Here is a 10,092-nt window from a genome sequence, read left to right on the forward strand (position 1 = left end):
AAAGATAAAACCTAGATAGTAGAGCTTACACCACTCTACCGCAGCATTTCTCCAGCTGTGAGATTACAAGTATGCTCTTAGGTAACTGTGTGTTACATATTAATCTTCCCTTACAGATGAGAAAACTGAGGCTTATAGGGGTAAATAGCTTACCTAAAGTCACAGAGCTAATAATAGGAAGACAGGGTCTAAACTCAAGTCTTCTGACTCCTTTTTGCCACACATTGCATTGAGACAAGGCAGATATACATAGAAAATTTTTTTTTGTTGAGGAGGAGAAGGGAGGCAAGGTAGCTGGGGTTAAGTGACTTGACCAAGGTCACACAGCTAGTAAGTGTCAAGTGTATGAGGCTAGATTTGAACTCAGATCCTCCTGACTCCAAGGCTAGTGCTCCCTATTCAATGAGCAACCTAGCTGCCCAGATGCACAGAGAAATAACTGTAACTATGCATGTAAAAGGTAGAAACAAAGTACTTTAAGAATTTAGAGAAAGAAGGGATTGCTTCAGGCAGGATATGAGGAAGGTTAGAGAAGACTTCAAAGAGAAGGTGGCATATGAAATGATATCCATTGAGATAGATAATGTTTTAATGAGTAAAAATAGAAAAGAACCATAGAACGTCAAGGTTAGACAAGGGACCTTAGAACATAGAGCATAAGGGTGTTAGAGCTTAAAGGGAACCTTAAGGATAATCTGGTTCAACCAGAATTTACAAAGGAGGAAGTTGAGGTTCAGAGAATCCAAATTAGGTAAATTCAGAGAGGTTCATTACCAGAAGGTTGGTAGCCAAGTGATGAATTTTTTTCAATTATAACCAATTATTTGAATTTCATGAATGAAAACAAAGATCCATATTCACGTATAATATTAATAACAAAGAACATCTGGGCTCTGAGGGGGAGTTCTCAATGTAGCCTCCTTACTTTGAGGACAGAAGGCTTGTTCCATGGCTGGTCACATTCATATAGTCCTTTAAGGGTATCAAAGCTTCTTTCTTAAAACCCTCCTGCAAGAACTATTGATTTCATTTTAAAGATGGGGAAACTGAGTCTCTGAATGGTATAATGACTTGCCCATGGTTACATAACTAGTAAATATTTGAGCACAGAATTCCTAGAATTCCTAGAATCACATCAGCAGGCCCTGGGTACAGAGTGAACTGAAGTTTGGTGATTATCTATGCAGTCTGCAGAATCCAAACGGTCAACATCCAAATGGTCCATCTATTTGCCTGTTCACCTATGGTATGAAGGAATGAGGACAGGCTGGAGAGTCTGAAGTCTGGATGCTTCATTGTTTAGGTTCTAGAAGGGGAGAGAGGATTTGAGAAAAGTAATCAGAGCTGGGTTCTGAGAAGGGGTTGGGGCACTAGAGCCTAGAGCTCAGGACAGTTTGATCTCTAAAGGAGACATGGCTCCAGATTAGACACTGTCTTTTAAAGGCCCCTCACTAATGCTGGTCACATTCCTTTTCTAGCTTAAGCTATTTTTTCTTGCCAGTGGCCTCTTTTCTCCTTGGAAGGCTGACCTGAGGATCAGGGCCCTGCTACTCCAGATAATTCCCATGGAGTGTGCTAGAGTATCTTTATTTAGAATCGTGCATCCTGGGAACTTGGGTGTGTTTTTCTTCATCCTCCTCTCCCTTTTCAAAAGTCAAGAATCATCCTGGGGTTTTTATCATGGGATCTGTAAGCCTTTTCTGAAAAATATTTTGATAAATGCAGATGACATCAGAGGGACTCATCAATGGCACCAAACGCTATTAATACGTACTTCAAAATAATTGGCTTCCTTTGTAATCCTGTTTTATTTTGTGTATTTAAAAACATTATTCTGAGAAAGTGTCTATAGGATTCACCAAATTGACAAAGGGGTCCAGGACCCAAAAATGTTAAGAATCCTTGCTCTACAATTTGGAACGATTCCCAAAGGGCTATAAAACTGTGCATACCCTTTGACCCAGTAATACCACTTCTAGGTCTGTATCCCAAAGAGAACATACAAATGGGAAAAGGACCCACATGTACAAAAATTTTTATAGCAGCTCTTTTTGTGGCAATAAAGAATTGGAAATTGAGGGGATGTCCATCAATTGGGGAATGGCTGAACAAGTTGCAGTATATGAATGTAATAGAATACCATTATGTTATAAGAAATGATGAGCAGGCAGATTTCAGAAAAACCTGGAAAGATTCGAATGCACTGATGCTGAGTGAAGTGATCAGAACCAGGAGAACACTGTACATGGTAGCAGCCACCATGGTGATCTCTTCTTAGCAATGCATGGATCCAAGACAACCCCAAAGGACTCATGATGGAAAATGTTGTCCACACCTAGAAAAGGAACTATGGAGTCTGAATGCAGATTGGAGCATATTATTTGCCTTCTGTCTCTCTCTTTTTCTGTTTGCTTCTTCGTCATGGTTTCTCCCATTGGTTCAAATTCTTCTTTACAACATGACAAATGTGAAAATAGGTTCAATGTGAATGTATATGTAGAGCCTATATCAAATTACATGCCGCCTTGAAGTGGGGGGAGGAAAGAGATGAGGAGAAAATATGAAATTTCAAATCTTATGGAAGTGAATGTTGAAAACCAAAAATAAACAAATTAATTTAAAAAAAAGAATCTCTGCTCTGTTTCAACCCCTCCTTTCATTCTCTTTGTGAGAACCAAAGGGTGTCCTTTACCTTCACATAGACTGTCCATTTCCTAATTCTTTCTCCCTTCCGAGGTGTTTTATCCCTTCTCAGAATCCAGGTTCTTTTCTCGGATTCCCACTCCCTCCTTAGAACCAAAGTGTCCTCTCTTCTAGCTCTTCTTGCCTGTGAGAATCCAGGTGTCTCCCCTCCCAAGGCTGGCCAGGGGCCGACCTGTCTGGATTCTCTATCCAGTGGTAACAAGAGGAGCCTGAGAGAGAGAGAGAGTAGTGGGGGGTAGAGGGTGGGAATTACAAACAGGGGGTGGGGTATCCCAGGCTGAGAGCCAAGAGCTGGGAGAGCTGAGTCACTGCCTCCCCTATGGGGTTGTAGGGAGCCAGCTCAGTGGGGTGATCATGTCTGATGGACCGGAGAAGGGGGAGAAATGCCAATGTGCAGCCCCACTTTCCTTTCCTGTCTCCTTTCCTTCCAAGACCTTCAACTTATTTATCACTAAATCTCTCTCAAAACCCAGGCATCCTGCTCCTAGCCCAATACCCATGCCTCCCTTTCCTCAATCAACGGATACCCTAACATGGTTTATTGTCCTTGCATGCCCAGCTCCATGATAGACATTGAAGAGAGACAGGAGGAGGAGATGTCTGGTTTCCGGCTCTCCTCAAATAGTCTGGTGCAGGAGACAAGATACATATAAAACTAATAAAAACAGACAGCCCAAGGCATGATGTAGTAAGGACCTGCTAGACGGTAAACGTCATGAAAGTGAGGATCCGAGTCTTATCTGAAACGTCAGCTCCTCTGTATCTAGCAGATTATATAGTATTTTAAGGTTTGCAAAATGCTTTACAAACATCTCATGTGAATCCGCACAACAATCCTGGGAGGTAGATGCTATTATCCCCATTTTACAGATGAGGAAACTGAGGCAGAGGTTAAGTGGCATACCCCAAGTCACACAGCTAGTGTTTGAGGTTAGATTTGAACTCAGGTCTTCTAAAGTCCAGATCCAAAATTCTATGCACTGGGTTGTCTAGCACCAAGCAACACCATTAGGTAGGTAGCAGGCATTTCATCAATGATTCTTGAATAGAATAATGAATTCAGACAATGCATATTGCAAGAACTTCCTTTTATATTTCCAACTGATTCAATCCAATTCAACCAACATTTACTAAGAACCACCTACGTGTAATGTTCTATACTAGGTACTGGGGACACAAAGATAAAATGAAGCATATCCCCTGTCCTCAAGGGGCTTACAGTTTGGTAGAGAGACTAAAGCAAACCCCCAGTACATAAAATGTGATTCATAGAAAGGAAAGGTCAAAGTAGCTGGGAAACACAGAAAGGACAATGTCACTACTAGCTGAGAGAGAAGGGGCCAAGTTAAGGAGTCCCTGAATTGGACCTTGAAGGAAGAAGGGGTTTTCAACAGATAGGGAAGGGTGTTTGGGAATGGGAAAGAAGATGCTGACAAGCGACTAATGCAAGTAAGTAGCCTGGTTTGGCTAGGATATATAGTGTATGGAGGGGAATGGAGTGAATTAAATTTGGGAAGCTGATTTGGAATCAGACTGTGGCAAGTCTTGCAATTCCAAGTTAAGGAGATTTATTCTGGAAACAATAGGGAGCCAAAGGAGGTTTTTGAGCAGAGCAGTGATCAGACCAGAATGATTACTCCTGTGAAGGAGAGATTAGAATGTGAGAGACAAAAGAAAGATCAACCAAGAGAATATTATAATAGTCCAGAAGATAATCAAGGAGGCCCTCAAACCATGGAGGTAACTGTGGGAAGGGAAAAGAAGGGATGGATGGATGCTAGAAATGTGCTGGAGGTGGAAGCTATAAAACAAGGGTTCTTCACCTTTTTTGGATCAGGACCCTTTTGTCAGTTGGATAAAACCTATGGACCCTTTTTCAGAATAATGTTTTTAAATACATAAAATAAAATTCAGATTACAAAAAGCAATCAGTTATTCTGAAACAGTTATTAACGTATCTTTTTTTTTTAAATCCATGGACCTTAGGTTAACAACTCCTTGTAATAGGATTAGATAACTAATTGGTGAAGAAGAAAGACTTGATAATTACTCAGATTTCAAGCCTGGTGATTGGATGGGGGTGCCACCAACAGAAACAGAATTTAGGAGACGGGAAGAGTTAGGGAAAATGATGAGTTTAGTTTCAGATGTGCTGATTTGGAGGTTCTAGCAAGATGTCCAGGGAGAAAAGTCCAAGAAGCAGTTGGAAATGGGGACATCAGGGGGAGAGATAGGACTGGAAATATAAATTTGGGAGCCATCTGTATAAAAGAGCTAATTGAACGGAAGTCAACAATAGAAATCAACCAATCAATAAACATTTATTAAGCTCCTCTTGTGAGTCAGGCACTGACTGAAACCAGTCAGTTCCTTGAACAAGACAAGAAGGCTGCGGACAAAGCTTTGGGGCAGGAGAAACAGATGCTGGTGAAGGAGGCAGAAAACACCTCTCAGTAGTAGAAGGAAAAGGAGAGTAGAATTGAAATATTTTTTTTAAAGAATATTTTTAAAAATTCAGAATGTAACAAACACCAAGTTAAATAAAGATTTCCATATACATAGAACAGAAAACTATACATGAAACTGTCTGTTACATGCAGCTTACTTTTCAAAGGCCTAATTTTAAAAATATAATAGATATTGTTACAAATAAATTCAACATATAACTTTCAAATCCTCTCTCCCTGTCTGATTCTTTCTGGCCTTCCTTCTGCTCTCTTGTATGCATTTTTAAGGAAATGTTTCAGGGATTCTCTTTTCTTTCTTTTTCTAGGTTACCCCACTCCTTGCCTCACCCCCAAATGAAAACAACAATAATAATAGCTGGTTATAATGTAGTGATGCATAGTTATGTAACACTTAGCTATGTGCCAGGCAGTGTGCTAAGCACTTTACAAACAACTCATTGGATCCTCACAATAACCTTGCAGGGTCAGTTGCTATTATTATCCCCAATTTACAGCTGAGGAAACCAAGGCAAAAAGAGGTTTAATGGCTTACCCAGAGTCACACAGCTACTGTCTGAGGCTGAATTTAAATTCAAAGACCAGTACTCTGTCTACTTTACTGTAAACTGCCTAAAAGGAAGAGAGAAACAAAGCCTTGTAATAAATTTGTATAGTCAGAAGAATAAATTCCCACAAAGGCTAATGCAAAAAAAAAAAATGTATGTCTTAATCTGCATCTAAAAATGTATATCTTATTCTGCATCTTGAGTCTTTCACCTCTCTTTTAGGAGGTGGCTAGCATGCTCCCTCGCCAGTCTTCTGGAACTGCGATTGGCCATTGTATTGATCAGAGTAGAGAGTGCAATGTCATTGAACTCAAGGGAGGAGAAATACCAAGAGAAAGAAGAGTGTTGAAATTCTTCCCTTCCTCCAAGGTCCACTTTAGGTGCTACCTCCTTCATAAAGTCTTCTCTTATCCTTTCCCCTCCACCCCCAGTTGAAATTGCTTCCTTTCTCAAATTTCTAATACCACTGTGTTTTAATTGCTTCGTCTCCTGTATGCTTCTATCTCATTGTAACTTGTGGTAGCTATTTGTTTGATGAATCACTCCTACTTAGACTCATTTATCAGTTCATCATTCATATTTTACCTCTTAACTGTGGATATACCCCAAGGTTTTATCCTAGCCTTGCTTCCCTTCTCTCCCTTGGTGACTTCATCATCTCCCTTGGGTTTAATTATTATATCTATGCAGATGACCTCTAGATTTCTATACCCAGCCCAAGTCTTTCTCATGAGTTCTATCCTGGACCATCAACTGCCTATTAAACACTTCAAACTGGATATCCCAAAGACATCTCAAATTCAACATGTCCAAGACAGAACTTGCTATCTTTCCCCTTGAACTCAGCCTTCTTCCAACCTTTCCTCTTCCTGTCAAGGGTACCATTATCTTTCCAATCTCCTAGGTTTTCAATGTTGTGATTATCTTCAGCTTCTCACTTTAACTCCATGGATACAATCCATTGCCAAATCTTATTTCTCCCTCAACAATATCTCTCAGATCTGACTTTCTTTCATGAAGTACACAGACACCATCATGTCTTGTCTAGACAGTACAATGTCCTAAATGACCCTCCTGCCTCCAGCCTCTCCTCCCTCCTTCACATAACTGCCAAAGTGGTTTTCCTTATGCACAGGTCTGATCATGTCACTCTCTTACCCAATAAATTCCAGTGTTCCTTATTGACCCTGGGATTGAAAAAATAAGCTCCTCTATTTGACATTTAAAGCCTTTCACAATAGGGCTCCAACCTCCCTTGTTAACCTTGTTATACATTAATCCCCTTGGGGCTCTGACCTTCCATATTTGCCTTCTTGCTCTTATTCATACATAGCATGCCATGTCCTATCTCTGTGTCTTTGCTTGGACTGTGCCCCATGTCTGAAATGCCCTCCCTCCTCACCTCTAACTCTGGAATCCCTTGTTTTCATCAGAACTCAAGTGTTGTCTTCTATGTGAAACCTTTCTTGTGTCCCCCACCCCTAATTCCTAAGGTTCTTCCTTCCCAAACTAACTCTTTTGTATGTACCCCACAAATACCCATCTTTGAACATATTCTCTCTCAATAGAATGTAAACTCCTTAAGGGCAAAGACTATTTCATTTTCCTACCCCCAGTTTCTAGTACTGTGCCTGGCACAGAGACAGTACTTAAATATGTCTTGACTGAATGGGAGAAACAGCATAATATAGTATGAAGAGAACTGACTTTGGAATCAGAGAACCTGGATTCAGATCCTGCCATTATTGCTTACCATTCATGTGTCTGTGGGCAATGTCCCTGGGCTTGTTTTCTCATCTGCAGAATGTGGGGTGTTGGAATAGATGAGAGATTGAGATACTTTCCAGGTCTCACTCTACGATCCTATGACTGGTTAGGCTCCCAGGGAGGATTTACAGGAGAATATAAACAAGACTCAGAGAATGCAGTACAAATTAATTGCTATTAATATCATGAGAGGGAATAGTCTCATCAATGAGATCACATATTCATTTGGTCAGTCCTTCAGCATTTAGTAAGCACCCATTTGTGTACTAGGTACTGTGCTAAGTGCTGAGATTTGAAGATTGAAGTATAGTTAGTTGTCAGTTGGTCTTATCTCTTAATAGAAGGAAAGATTAAAGTGAGCAGGATCTATGTCTTTTTCATTTCTCTGTCCCCAGGTCCTAGCACAGCACAGTACCTTTTGTAAGGTGGTGTTTAACAAGATGTTCATTGCATTGCACTGTGTCTTATGGAATTAAACTCAGTTGAGTTCAGCAGATAGGAAGCTCCTCAAGGCTAAGGTAAATAGATAAAGCTTCATACATTAAGTAGAACCCAAGAGTTATTGTTGATGCTTGTTCTTCTCACAGAGGACCATGACAATCAGGGAGGCGATGTCATGATAGGCAAGGGAATTGGATTTAAGTGAGGCAGGGCTGGGCCAAGTCACCAGCCTCACTTTTGTCCTCCAGAGCCATCTGAATCCAGTGGCAAAATATAGATCAGGAAAACTGGACATGGCCTTTTGGACTCAAACTAGGCTAACTCAAAGAGAGTTAGAGTTTTGATAAGCAGAGAGGAGGGAAGAAGGCATTCCAAACAGGAGAATAGTGTAGATAAAGGCAGGGAGTTAGAATCTGTCAAGGGACAGTAAAACCAGTTTCTCAAGCTTCATTCTTGCTTCAGACACATATTCCCAAGAATGTCTCACTGACACCTCAACTTCAAATTTAATTCATCGTTTTCTTTCCTAAACCTTCTCAACTGAACTCCTGACCTTCTGTTCCCATACAAAACTTTGGAATAATTTTTTTGGACTTTCTCTGTTCAACATGGCTCACATATTTTGCCAAAAACTTCAATTCTCCCTTACAAAACTCATAAATGTCTTGAATTATAGATATTAAAGACTTGAGGATATAGACATTTTGTGTAGGAACACAAAACACAGCAGGCACTAAGTAAATGCATGATGATCAATTAATAGAATGTAGTGAGGGAACATAGGGTATTAGAACTGGAAGGGAGCTTAAAATATAAAATATTAGAACTGATAGGCCAGGTAGGTGGTATAGTGGAGACTGTTGGGCCTGGAATCAGGAAGACTCATCTTCATGAGTTCTAATCTAGCCTCAGACATATTGCCGTGTGACCTTGGCCAAGTCACTTAACCTTATTTGCCTCAGTTTCCTCATCTGTAAAATGAGCTAGAGAAGGAAATGGCAAACCACTCTAGTATCTCTTTCAAGAAAACCCCAAATGGGGTCAGAAGAGTTGAACACAGCTGAAAAGACTGAACAAGGTACCTCAGAGAGCATGTAATCCAATCCCTTCATCTCCCAGATCCAAAAGGGAAAAATGACTTTTCCCAAAGTTACACAATTAACTTATGAATGGCAGTCAGAACTAGGATTTAGGCTTCCTGACTTGACTCAGTCAAGGACTTTTTCTATTATACCATGTAGGAGGGACTCCAAGTAGGTATTAAATGTAAGCTCTCCTACCCAGCTGTCACCTCCAATTTTGCAGCCTCTGTCCTTGTTTATTCATCCATGTGTATGGGGATGGAGTGAGGATGAGAATCAGTCTTCACATGGCCCTCACTGTCTCTTCACCTCTATCTCTATTTTTTAGCCACGTGGTGTTTTCTATTTCTATCACTGCTTTTTTGTCTTGGTTTTTCTCTGGTGTGTCTGTTTGGATGCTCTCATCTGCTTCCTCTCTCCCCACCTCTGCCTCTTTCCTCCATCTCCCCATCTCTGCCTCTTTTTCTCTCTCCCCCTCTCTTTTGTGCTCTCTCTCCATCTCCATCCCTCTTTCTGTCTCTTCTAACACTTTTTGTCTTTGTACGAATGTCCCCCCTCTGTGACACTGCCTCGAGCTTGTTGTCAGTACGTCTGTCTGTATCTTGTTCCTATCTTTCTGAATGTAGTTCCCGTCTTCCGTCTCTACGGTCCATCTTACTGTCTGTCTACCTCAGTCTTCCTTTTTTTGTCTCCTTGTAACTTTTTGTCTCATTCTGTCACTGTCTCAATCTGAAGCTCTTTTGTTTGTCTGTCTTTCTGTAGGGCTCTCTAGCACCTCCTACACTACCCTCCACTCGTCCTCTAGTATCTGTCTCTAGGCCAGAGCCAAGTCCCAGCTGAGTCTGCACTCAACTCTGGGGCTCCCCTGCAGCTCCTTTTCCTAGGGTGGGAGGAATGGACATTTGAGCCCTCTGGGTCCTAGCCAGTTAGAACCAGAGCCCAAGGCCAGGACTGACAGGGGGTAATGAAGCCTGGGGGAGGGAGGGGCTGTCCCAGCTGTCAACATCCTTGATGGATTAGGGGCAGGCCAGGGCCTGCAGCCAGTATGCCTTAGTTCAGGAGTGGAACTGTGCTGGAAGATTGTGT

The 10,092-nt window shown here is 41.2% G+C and overlaps 1 long non-coding RNA gene across 1 annotated transcript; it reads right to left on the reverse strand.

Moving 5' to 3' along the window:
• Positions 1-112: 112 nt before the first annotated feature.
• LOC140500379 (uncharacterized) lies at positions 113-10,026 on the reverse strand. Its single transcript, XR_011965714.1, has 4 exons — positions 7,470-10,026; positions 5,704-5,780; positions 2,693-2,912; positions 113-2,524 (listed from the first exon to the last, which is right to left on the reverse strand). It is a non-coding gene; the product is annotated as an uncharacterized lncRNA (long non-coding RNA).
• Between the last annotated feature and the right edge of the window lie 66 nt (positions 10,027-10,092).

The sequence above is a fragment of the Notamacropus eugenii genome, chromosome 1 (genome assembly GCF_028372415.1).
Source record: "Notamacropus eugenii isolate mMacEug1 chromosome 1, mMacEug1.pri_v2, whole genome shotgun sequence".
Lineage (NCBI taxonomy): Eukaryota > Metazoa > Chordata > Mammalia > Diprotodontia > Macropodidae > Notamacropus > Notamacropus eugenii.